Source organism: Panulirus ornatus, chromosome 28 (genome assembly GCF_036320965.1).
Source record: "Panulirus ornatus isolate Po-2019 chromosome 28, ASM3632096v1, whole genome shotgun sequence".
In the NCBI taxonomy this organism is placed as follows: domain Eukaryota; kingdom Metazoa; phylum Arthropoda; class Malacostraca; order Decapoda; family Palinuridae; genus Panulirus; species Panulirus ornatus.
In genome coordinates, this window is record NC_092251.1 from 14,968,024 (window position 1) to 14,978,080 (window position 10,057).

General features: G+C 42.3%; 1 pseudogene; it reads left to right on the forward strand.

Annotated features, from left to right (window-relative positions):
• LOC139757743 (protein O-mannosyl-transferase TMTC1-like) overlaps positions 1–7,830 on the forward strand; it is a 390,520-nt pseudogene extending 382,690 nt beyond the window's left edge.
• The last annotated feature ends 2,227 nt before the right edge of the window (positions 7,831–10,057 follow it).

The window sequence follows — 10,057 nt, forward strand, 5'->3', positions numbered from 1 at the left end:
GAAAGCAAACATGGGTATGTTTGAAGGAGTAGTTGTTCCAACAATGTTATATGGTTGCGAGGCGTGGGCTATGGATAGAGTTGTGCGCAGGAGGGTGGATGTGTTGGAAATGAGATGTTTGAGAACAATATGTGGTGTGAGGTGGTTTGATCGAGTAAGTAATGAAAGGGTAAGGGAGACGTGTGGTAATAAAAAGAGTGTGGTTGAGAAAGCAGAAGAGGGTGTTTTGAAATGCTTTGGTCACATGGAGAGAATGAGTGAGGAAAGATTGACCAAGAGGATATATATGTCAGAGGTGGAGGGAACGAGAAGTGGGAGACCAAATTGGAGGTGGAAAGATGGAGTGAAAAAGATTTTGAGTGATCGGGGCCTGAATATGCAGGAGGGTGAAAGGCGTGCAAGGAATAGAGTGAATTGGAACGATGTGGTATACCGGGGTCGACGTGCTGTCAGTGGATTGAACCATTGAAAGTTTTGTGGGGCCTGGATGTGGAAAGGGAGCTGTGGTTTCGGTGCATTATACATGACAGTTAGAGACTGAGTGTGAACGAATGTGGCCTTTGTTGTCTTTCCCTAGCGCTACCTCGCGCACATGCAGGGGGTGGGGGCTGTCATTTCATGTGTGGCTTAACAGATTTAACACAGCTCCATGGAGCGGTTACAGCTTCATGGAACAGGCCTTTTGGGGGACAGTTAATGCCATTCAGTGCTATATATCAACCATGGTTCACCGCACTCATCCAATATAAGCGACCTTGTGAGCATGGAAGAAAGGGTGGATCCAAGGGCACCAGAACCAGGCCTTAAGGGCATAGCAAGGCCACCTTTCAGTGTAACACCCAGGAGCCCCTGTTTTGGGTGTAAGAAATTCCGAACCTATTTCAAGTTTTACGTTTCCGCACATTAACCTATGATACCATTTTGAGGCCACTATATTCCACTAAAGGCCACCATATGCTACTATAGAAGACCCAAGCCTTATAGATTACATTCCCTTCATAGCGTTTATATCATATACGCGAACTAGCCGCCTCTTATAATGAAGGCACCTTAGAATATAAGGGAAGAGCCAAGAAAAGCAGAGCCAGGCCTTATTGACCAACAAAGGCTTGATACAGATTTAATGCAGCTTCGTGGAACACCTAGAGACCCCAGATCTCGGGTATAGGTATAACAGAATCCAGACCAGCTTACAAGCCACCGCACGTTGGACATGAAGGCTGTTTTCAAGCCAATAATGTCCAACAAATGCCATCCCAGTTATGGATTACACGTCTCACTGCACTCGCTCGAACTTGGCGAGCCAGCAGCACCGCAGTGTAATAAAAGTACCTCAGACAAAGGCAGGATCCAAGAGTATCAAAACCCGGCCTTAAAGGATTATAAAGGCTACTGTCTGAAGGTTTACAGTTGTGACGTATCCATAGTACTTATTCGCCTAAGAAGTGACCACGCATTTTGATTTTTCAAAAGTTACCCTTATGATCCATGTGAAAGCCAAAATTGGCCAGTATGACAAATAAAGCCTTTTTACATAGACCAATTTTTTCCATGCAGCGCCTGGTAACTCTGCTAGTATTTCCATATATGTAACAAAAGCAATATTCTCTTATTTTCATAATATTGGCTCAAAAACCTTTATGTGCACAAAGGAACACGTCAAACACTGGTAATGAGCCGTGGGGTCATTATCGTAGCTCAGGTCAACAGCGGTCAAGACCAGGTCTGCTCGCCAGGATGAATGGTGCAGGACTGGGGGGGTGGATAGGTGAGAGGAAAGGGGGGTGGTGGTAGCTGGGAAAGGTGAGGGAAGAGAAGGGGATAGTTGGGAAACGTGGAAGGAGAGGAGTGGGGGGGAATGTTTGGGGAAGGTGAGGAAAGAAGAAGGTACCGGATGGGACAGGTGGGGGAGGAGAAGGTAACAGCTTGTACAGGTGGGAGGAGGGAGGATGGGTGGGACGGCTAGGGGAAGAGGAGACATATGGGATAGGTCGGAGGTGAGGGATGGATGGTAAAGCTGGGGAGAGAGGAGGGGATACGATAGGACAACAACTTGGCCTCCTCATCGGGGATTGTCTCTCTCATCACGTAGGCTTGGGTGAGGCTACAGCAACGGAGCTACCTGGAGAGCGAGGAGTTGCTGCAGCAGGTGTTGACCCATGACCCAGTGCACCAGGAGGCACTCTTCCAGCTGTCGCTCCTCTACACCCACACCAACCGCACTCAGGACGCCCTCAACCTCGCCCACCGTGTTGCCCACAACTGCTCTAGCCCGCTCACCCTCTGCGCCCGACTCCACGCCCACTACGGTGACCTCCTGAGCGACAGAAACAACGTTGATGAAGCAGCTCAGGTCAGCTCATAGGTGACTCTTCCTTCCTTTAGCGATAAGACACTAAATATCATCTGAAATCCTGTGATCAGTACAATCTGAGCTACATCTGCTAATGAAATACTTCACTATGAGTTCCAGTGCACATAGCCATGATTATTTTCTCCTTTTTTTTTCCTTCTTGCAGAGTTACCAGTTGGCTGTGGAGCTGGAGCCAACCCTCACTCACGCCCACGTTAATCTTGGCGCACTCTATCACACTAAGGTGAGGCTACGATCCCTCAGTTGACCCAGTGTCACTCTACAGTCCATGCTGGGGTAACAGTGACCCTCTCTGGTCTTCCCAGTGCCTCCGCACCTCACCTGAAGCCGCCGTGCGTTACCCACAACTTCTGCCACACTCATGTTCAACAATGTGCAACCCTGATAGCTCTCTACCTCACTAGATCGGTCGTAGGTTATCCTAGTGTGCTAAATCCCCGTAATGTGTCAGAAGAGTCGGTACTGTGAGGTCTGTCTGAGGTCACACCATGCTGGCCTAATGATATGTAAAAAGAGAGAAAGAAATAGAAAAGTTGGGAGAGAAAAGACAAAATAACGGAAGGGTTAGAGAGAAATAGCAAAAACCTGCATTTTCAGAAGAGAGAGATGGTACGTGTCAAGGCAGACATGACGAGGTTATGTAAATAATTCCAAGATTTAGCAACATAAACAAACGTCATACTACCGTTGCTCTCCCGTCTAACGTTCCTCCACCGAACACAAATGATCTCTGGATCACCTGTGTCTACGACGCTGAGGCCAGGTTCAGGTCACTCTCCTCACACACATAACCTACACTACTTTACTCTGACAGACGAAGGCAGTCGTCCTCTGGTGTGCAAGACGTCCTCATTATAGAAAACTGTTAGATATTCTTATCTTTTATGTTAGCTGAGACGACACGAGCAACTGAGTGTCTTAATTAAGGCCGCCTCATTAACGCGATATATATTGCAATGGAATATATTAAGAATGGGGGTGACTGTGTTGTTGATTGGTTGGTGAGGATATTCATTATATGTATAGTTCATGATGAAGTGCCTTAGGATTGGCGGAAGCATGCATAGTATCATTGTATGAAAGGAAAGGGGATAAAGGTGAGTGTTGAAACTACAGTGGCATAAGTCTGTTGAGAATTCATGAAAAATTATATTGGAGGATATTTATTGACAGGGTCAAGACATGCACAGAGCATCAGATTGGGGAAGAGCAGTGTGGTTTTAGAAGTGGTATAGGATGTGTGGATCAGGTGTTTGCTTTGAAGAATGTGTGAGAAGTACTTAGAAAAACGGATCGATTTGTATGTATCATTTATGGATCTGGAGAAGGGATATCATAGGGTTGATTGAGATGCTTTGTGAAAGGTTTTAAGAGTATATGGTGTGGGAGGTAAGTTGCTAGCAGCAGTGAGAAGTTTTTACCAAGGATGTAAGGCATGTGTACGTGTAGGAAGAGAGGAAAGTGATTAGTTCCTAGTGAGTGTCTGTTTGCGGCAAGAGTGCGTGATGCACCCATGGTTGTTTAATTTGTTTATGGATGGGGTGGTTAGGTAGGTGAATGGAAGAGTTTTGGAGAGAGAGGCGAGTGTGTTCTCTGTTGGGGATGCGAGGGCTTGGGAAGTGAGTCAGTTGTTGTTCGCTGATGATACAGCGCTAGTCGCTGATTCAGGTGACTAGATTTGGAAAAGTGCTTGAACGGAGAAAGTTAACAGTAAATGTGAATAAGAGCAAGGTTATTAGGTTCATTAGGGTCGAGGGACAAGTTAATTGTGATGTAAGTTTTAATGGAGAAAAATTGGAGGAAGTGAAGTGTTTTAGATATCTAGGAGAGGACTTAGCAGCGGATGGAACCATGGAAGCGGAAGTGAGTCACAGAGTGGGGGAGTGGGCGAAGGTTCTAGGAGCGATGAAGAATGTGTGCAAGGAGAGAACGTTATTTTGGAGAGCAAAAATAGGTATGTCTGAAGGAAAAGTGGTTCCAACAATGTTACACCCCACAGGAAACAGCATCGCTACCCACCACTTCAGCGAGGTAGCGCCAGAAAAGCAGACAAAGAGGCTACATTCGTTCACACTCAGCCTCTAGCTGTCATGTGGAATTCATCGAAACCACAGCTCCCAGACGTTTCATATGCCCTGGTTCAGTCCACTGACAGCACGTCGACCCCTGTATACCATAACGTTCCAATTTACTCTTTTCCCTGTACACCTCTCACCTTCCTGCATGTTCATGCCCCGATCGATCAAATCTTTTCCACTCCATCCTTCCATCTCCAATTTGGTTTCCCTCTTCTCCTTGTTCCCTCCACCTCTGACACGTACATCCTCTTTGTCAACCTTTACTCACTCATTCTCTTCATATGTCCGAACCGTTTCAGTACAACTTCCTCTGCTCTCTCAACCACACAACTTTCATACCACACATCTCTCTCACTCTTTCATTACTTACTTGATCAAACCACCTCACAACACTTATTGTCCTGAAACATTTCATATCCAACACATCTACCTTCTATCTATTGCCCATGCCTCACAACTATATGATATTCCTTCAAACATACTCATTTTCGCACTCCGAGATAACGTTCTCTCTTTCCACACATTCTTCATCGCCTCTAGATCCTTCGCTCCCTCTCCCACCCTATGACTCACTTTCCGCTTCCATGGTTCCATTCGTTGCTAAGTCCAATCCCAGATGTCTAAAACATTTTACTTCCTCAAATTTTTCTCCATTAAAACTTACCTCCCAATTAACTTGCCCTTCAACCTTACTATACCCAATAACCTTGCTCTTATTCACATTTATTCTCAACTTTTACTTTCGCATCATTTTCCAAACTCAGTCGACAACTTCTGCAGTTTCTCACTCGAATCACCCACCAGAACTGTGTCATCGGCGAACAACAACAGACTCACTTCCCAAGCCCTCTCATCCACACCAGAATGCTTACTTGCCCATCTTTCCAAAACTCTTGCATTCACCTTCCTAACAACCCCATCCATAAACTAATTAAACAACCATGGGGACATCGCACACCCCTGCCGCAGAACGACCTTCATTGGGAACCGTTCACTCTTCTCTCTTCATACTCGTACACATGCCTTACACTCTTGATAAAAACATCTCTGCCTCTAGCAGCATACCTCCCACACCGTATACCCTTAAGACCTTCCACAAAGCATCTCTATCCACACTCGTATGCCTTCTTTAGATCCATAAATGCCTCATACTAATTCATCTGTTTCCATAAGTATTTCTCCCACACATTCTTCTAAGCAAACATCTGATCCACTCCTTTACCACTTCTGAATCCACACTGCTCCTTCTCAGTCTGATGCTCTGGACATGCCTTCACCCTCTCAATCAATACCCTGTCATACAATTTTCCAGGAATGCTCAACAAACGTATTCCTTTGTAGTTCGAACACTCACCTTTATCCCCTGTGTATTTGTACAGTGGCACTATACATGCATTCCGCCAATCCCTAGGCACTTCACCAGGATCAATGTATACATTGAATATACTTACCAACCAATCAACAACACAGTCGCCTCCTTTCTTAACAAATTCGACTGTAATACCATCCAAACCAAAGGCCTTGCTGGATTTCATCTACAAGGCTTTCACCACCTCCTCTCTTTTCACCAAACTACTCTTTCTGACTCTCTTACCTCGCACATCACCCCGACCAAAGCATCCTACTTCTGCCACTCTATCATCAAACACATTCAACAGACCTTGAAAGTACTCACTCCATCTCCTCCTCACTTCATCACTACCTGTTATCACTTCCCCATTAGCCCACTTCACTGAAGTTCCCATTTCTTCCCTTGTCTTACGCACTTTATTTACCTCCTTCCAAAACATCTTTTTATTCTCCCTAAAATTTAAAGATAATCTCTCACACCAACTCTCATTTGCCCTCTATTTCAACGCTTGCACTTTCCTCTTAACCGCCTGCCGCTTTCTCTTATACATCTCCCGGTCATTTGCACTCCTTCCGTGCGAGTATCATTCAAACGCCTCTCTTTTCTCTTCCTCTAACATATTTACTTCTTCATCCCACCACTCACTATTCTTTCTAATCTGCCCACCTCCCATCTTTCTCATGCCACATACATCTCTTGCACATGCCATCACTACTTTCCTAAATGCATCCCATTCCTCCCCATTCCCCTCTCGTCATTTGCTCTTACCTTTTGTTATTATACATTCAATCTTCTCCTCATCTTGGTTACATCCACACACATTCAGAAACTCCAATCTGAGCCATCGACGAGGATGAGCACTCCCCGCGTGACTCCTTCCTCTGTTTCCCCTTTTTAGAAATTTAGATACAAGAAGCGGGGTAATATATAAGTATATTTTCCCCTCTAGAATTCGTGCCAAACCTCCTGGATCAGTTACACGTGCCACTAATCCAGCTGATGACCTTCCCTGCTCCTAATGACCTCCTATGTCACCGGTCCAATTAATGACCATCCCTCCTCATTATGTCACTGCTCCCTCCTCACTTGACACTGTGTTTTTGCAACAAATGGAAACGGGATCACACGAAACTAGAGACTCTTGGTTCAACAGAATTCTCCACATAAAACCGTGTATTCAAGTTCTCTGAGAGTGGAACATGCAGACCTCACCCCAGTCGTCTGGGTGTTGTTTTCTCAGACAGCGAGATGTGCCCAAGTCGATCGCTGGGAGGTTAATTTGCATATTAGTTCAAGTAGACTTACCTGCATAGATGTATAACAGCAATCATCTCCATCACCTGAACATCTCGAGAGAGAGAGGGAAGGTAAGAGCCCATCAGTCTTATCCGGCTTAGGTACCGATAGAAATGTTGTTAAGGTTATGTTAGCATTAGAAAATTTGTGATTGGTCTCTTTGCAGGAGACGAACACACCTCCGAACTGTGACTAACTTCATTGCCTTCTTCCTCAGGGGGATTACGGCCGTGCCTGGAGACACTACCTGACGGCACACGGTCAGGAGCCCTCAAACACCCTCCTCCTGGAGAACATGGAGAAGCTGCGGCGGGCCCAAGATCTGCAGGCCTCTACCGGCATCCCCCACTGTCTCAACCGAACCTGATGGTTACGACGCGCGCCTCGTCGTACACTTGGTACCCACTGATGGGATCAATGATACACTGGGAGTTCGATACCAAACCTGGGTTGGTCAAGTGAAGATTAGAAAGTTTGTTTTGTGATAAACGATTTTTCGAGATAATAGTTATGCCTTGTACACAAATTTTTACATATATGAAATCACATACACAGGTTTGTATATATATATATATATATATATATATATATATATATATATATATATATATATATATATATATATATATATATAATACGTATTCGCCAATTCCCGTGTTAGCGAGGTAGCGTTAAGAACAGAGGACTGAGCCACAGAGGGAATATCCTCACTTGGCCCCCTTCTCTGTTCCTTCTTTCGGAAAATGAGAAAATGGAAGGGGAGGAGGCCCCCCCCCCCACCCCGCTACCTCCTCTTTTTGTCGCCTTTTACGATACGTGGGAAGTCCTCTTTCTCCCCTATCCCCAGGGATAATTATATATATATATATATATATATATATATATATATATATATATATATATATATATATATATATATATATATATATATATATATATTTTTTTTTTTTTTTTTTTCAAACTATTCGCCATTTCCCGCGTTAGCGAGGTAGCGTTAAGAACAGAGGACTGGGCCATTGAGGGAATATCCTCACCTGGCCCCCTTCTCTGTTCCTTCTTTTGGAAAATTAAAAAAAATTGAGAGGGGAGGATTTCCAGCCCCCCCGCTCTCTTCCCTTTTAGTCGCCTTCTACGACACGCAGGGAATACGTGGGAATTATTCTTTCTCCCCTATCCCAAGGGATAATATATATATATATATATATATATATATATATATATATATATATATATATATATATATATATATATATTTTTATTTTTATTTTTATTTATATATATATATATATATATATATATATATATATATATATATATATATATATATATATTCCTATGAGTCAACGCGGAAGATGAAACACGATAAGTTCCCAAGTGCACTTTCGTGTAATAATCACATCATCAGGGGAGACACAAAAGAGAAATATAACAGTCAGTTGATATACAACGAAGAGACGTAGCTAGGACGCCATTTGGTAAAAAAGTGACTACCCGAATGTAGGTCGGGTGCGTTCGAGTCTGACAACAAGCGTATTATGAATTATTATGTTCACAAGAATGGGAACTGTTTATAAATTTCATCAACTTTTTGTATAGACCTTCACAGATATTAAGTTCACAATTCTTTGTGTATTTAATAACAGGAGATTCAATGATATTTCTCGTGGTACAGGAGTTAGAGTTGATAACTGAGATGGCATTATTCCACTCAATACTTCGATCACAGTTTTTTAACATGATTAAACAGGGCATCTGATTCTTGTCCTGTACTTGTACTATATTAATGTTGCATAAGTCTAACAGAAAGATCCTTACCAGTCTGCCCAACATAAAACCTATCACAATTTCTACATGGCACTTTATAGATGCAGTCAGGAGAATTTTCTGGTTAGTTCCTGATAAGATATTCTTTATAGTACTGTTGTTGCTGAAGGTAACATTTACATCAAAAGATTTAAGCACATAGAATGTACTGTAAAATTGTTATCAAAAGGGAGAACTGAATGGTTCTAGATGTCAAGGGGAGGTTTGGGTTCATCTATATAAAATCTTTTTTTTTTTTTCCATCTTAAGAGATATATCAATGAAAGATCTAGGGTACTGTAACTTGGATCCAATAGAATATACCTTCTCAAATTCATCATCAATGCACTCTGGACTGCAAATACGTAATACCCTAAGGGACATAGATTGAAATGATTTAACTCTGTCATGTTGAGGTGAGTAATAATGGATATATGAGCATACACTGGTATTTTTTCTGTATATGCTTGACTTAAACTTGTTTCCTTGCCCATGGATCATGCAATCTAAAAATGGTAACATACCATTCTTTTCATTTTCTACAGTAAATTTGATGGAAGGTACTAAATTGTTAAGTAAATTTTTATTTGTTGGCCAGACACAAAGAACATCTACATATTTAAACCGAGTTGCATTAGAAGGTAAGATATCCTTTAGTAATTTTGTTTCAAAGAATTCCATATAAAGATTACTTAATACAGGTGAAAAAGGGTTACCCATTGCCATACCAAATTTTTGAGCATAATAATCCCCATTAGATTGTAATACACAGTTTTATCAATTCAGTAAAAACAGACTTTGAAACAGGTAAATGAATATCGTCCAATATATCAAATGAATATTTTAAAAAGTCATCAACTGGAACTTTTGTGAACAGAGGTGAAGCATCAAAGCTAAGTAGTTTGAAATCAAAATTAACATTAATATCATTAAGCTTGTTAACAAAATCTACATTGCTTATGATATTAGAATTTGATATCTTACCCATTAAAGAGATTAATAAGAAAACTAACCACATTGACAGTTTGTATGTGATGGAGCCCACTGAACTTACTATAGATCTTGCTGGAAAATTTGGTCTATGTGTTTTGATAAGTTCATACATATATGGCAATGAAGGGGACAAAGAAACACCTTTCATAAGAGAACCATTAC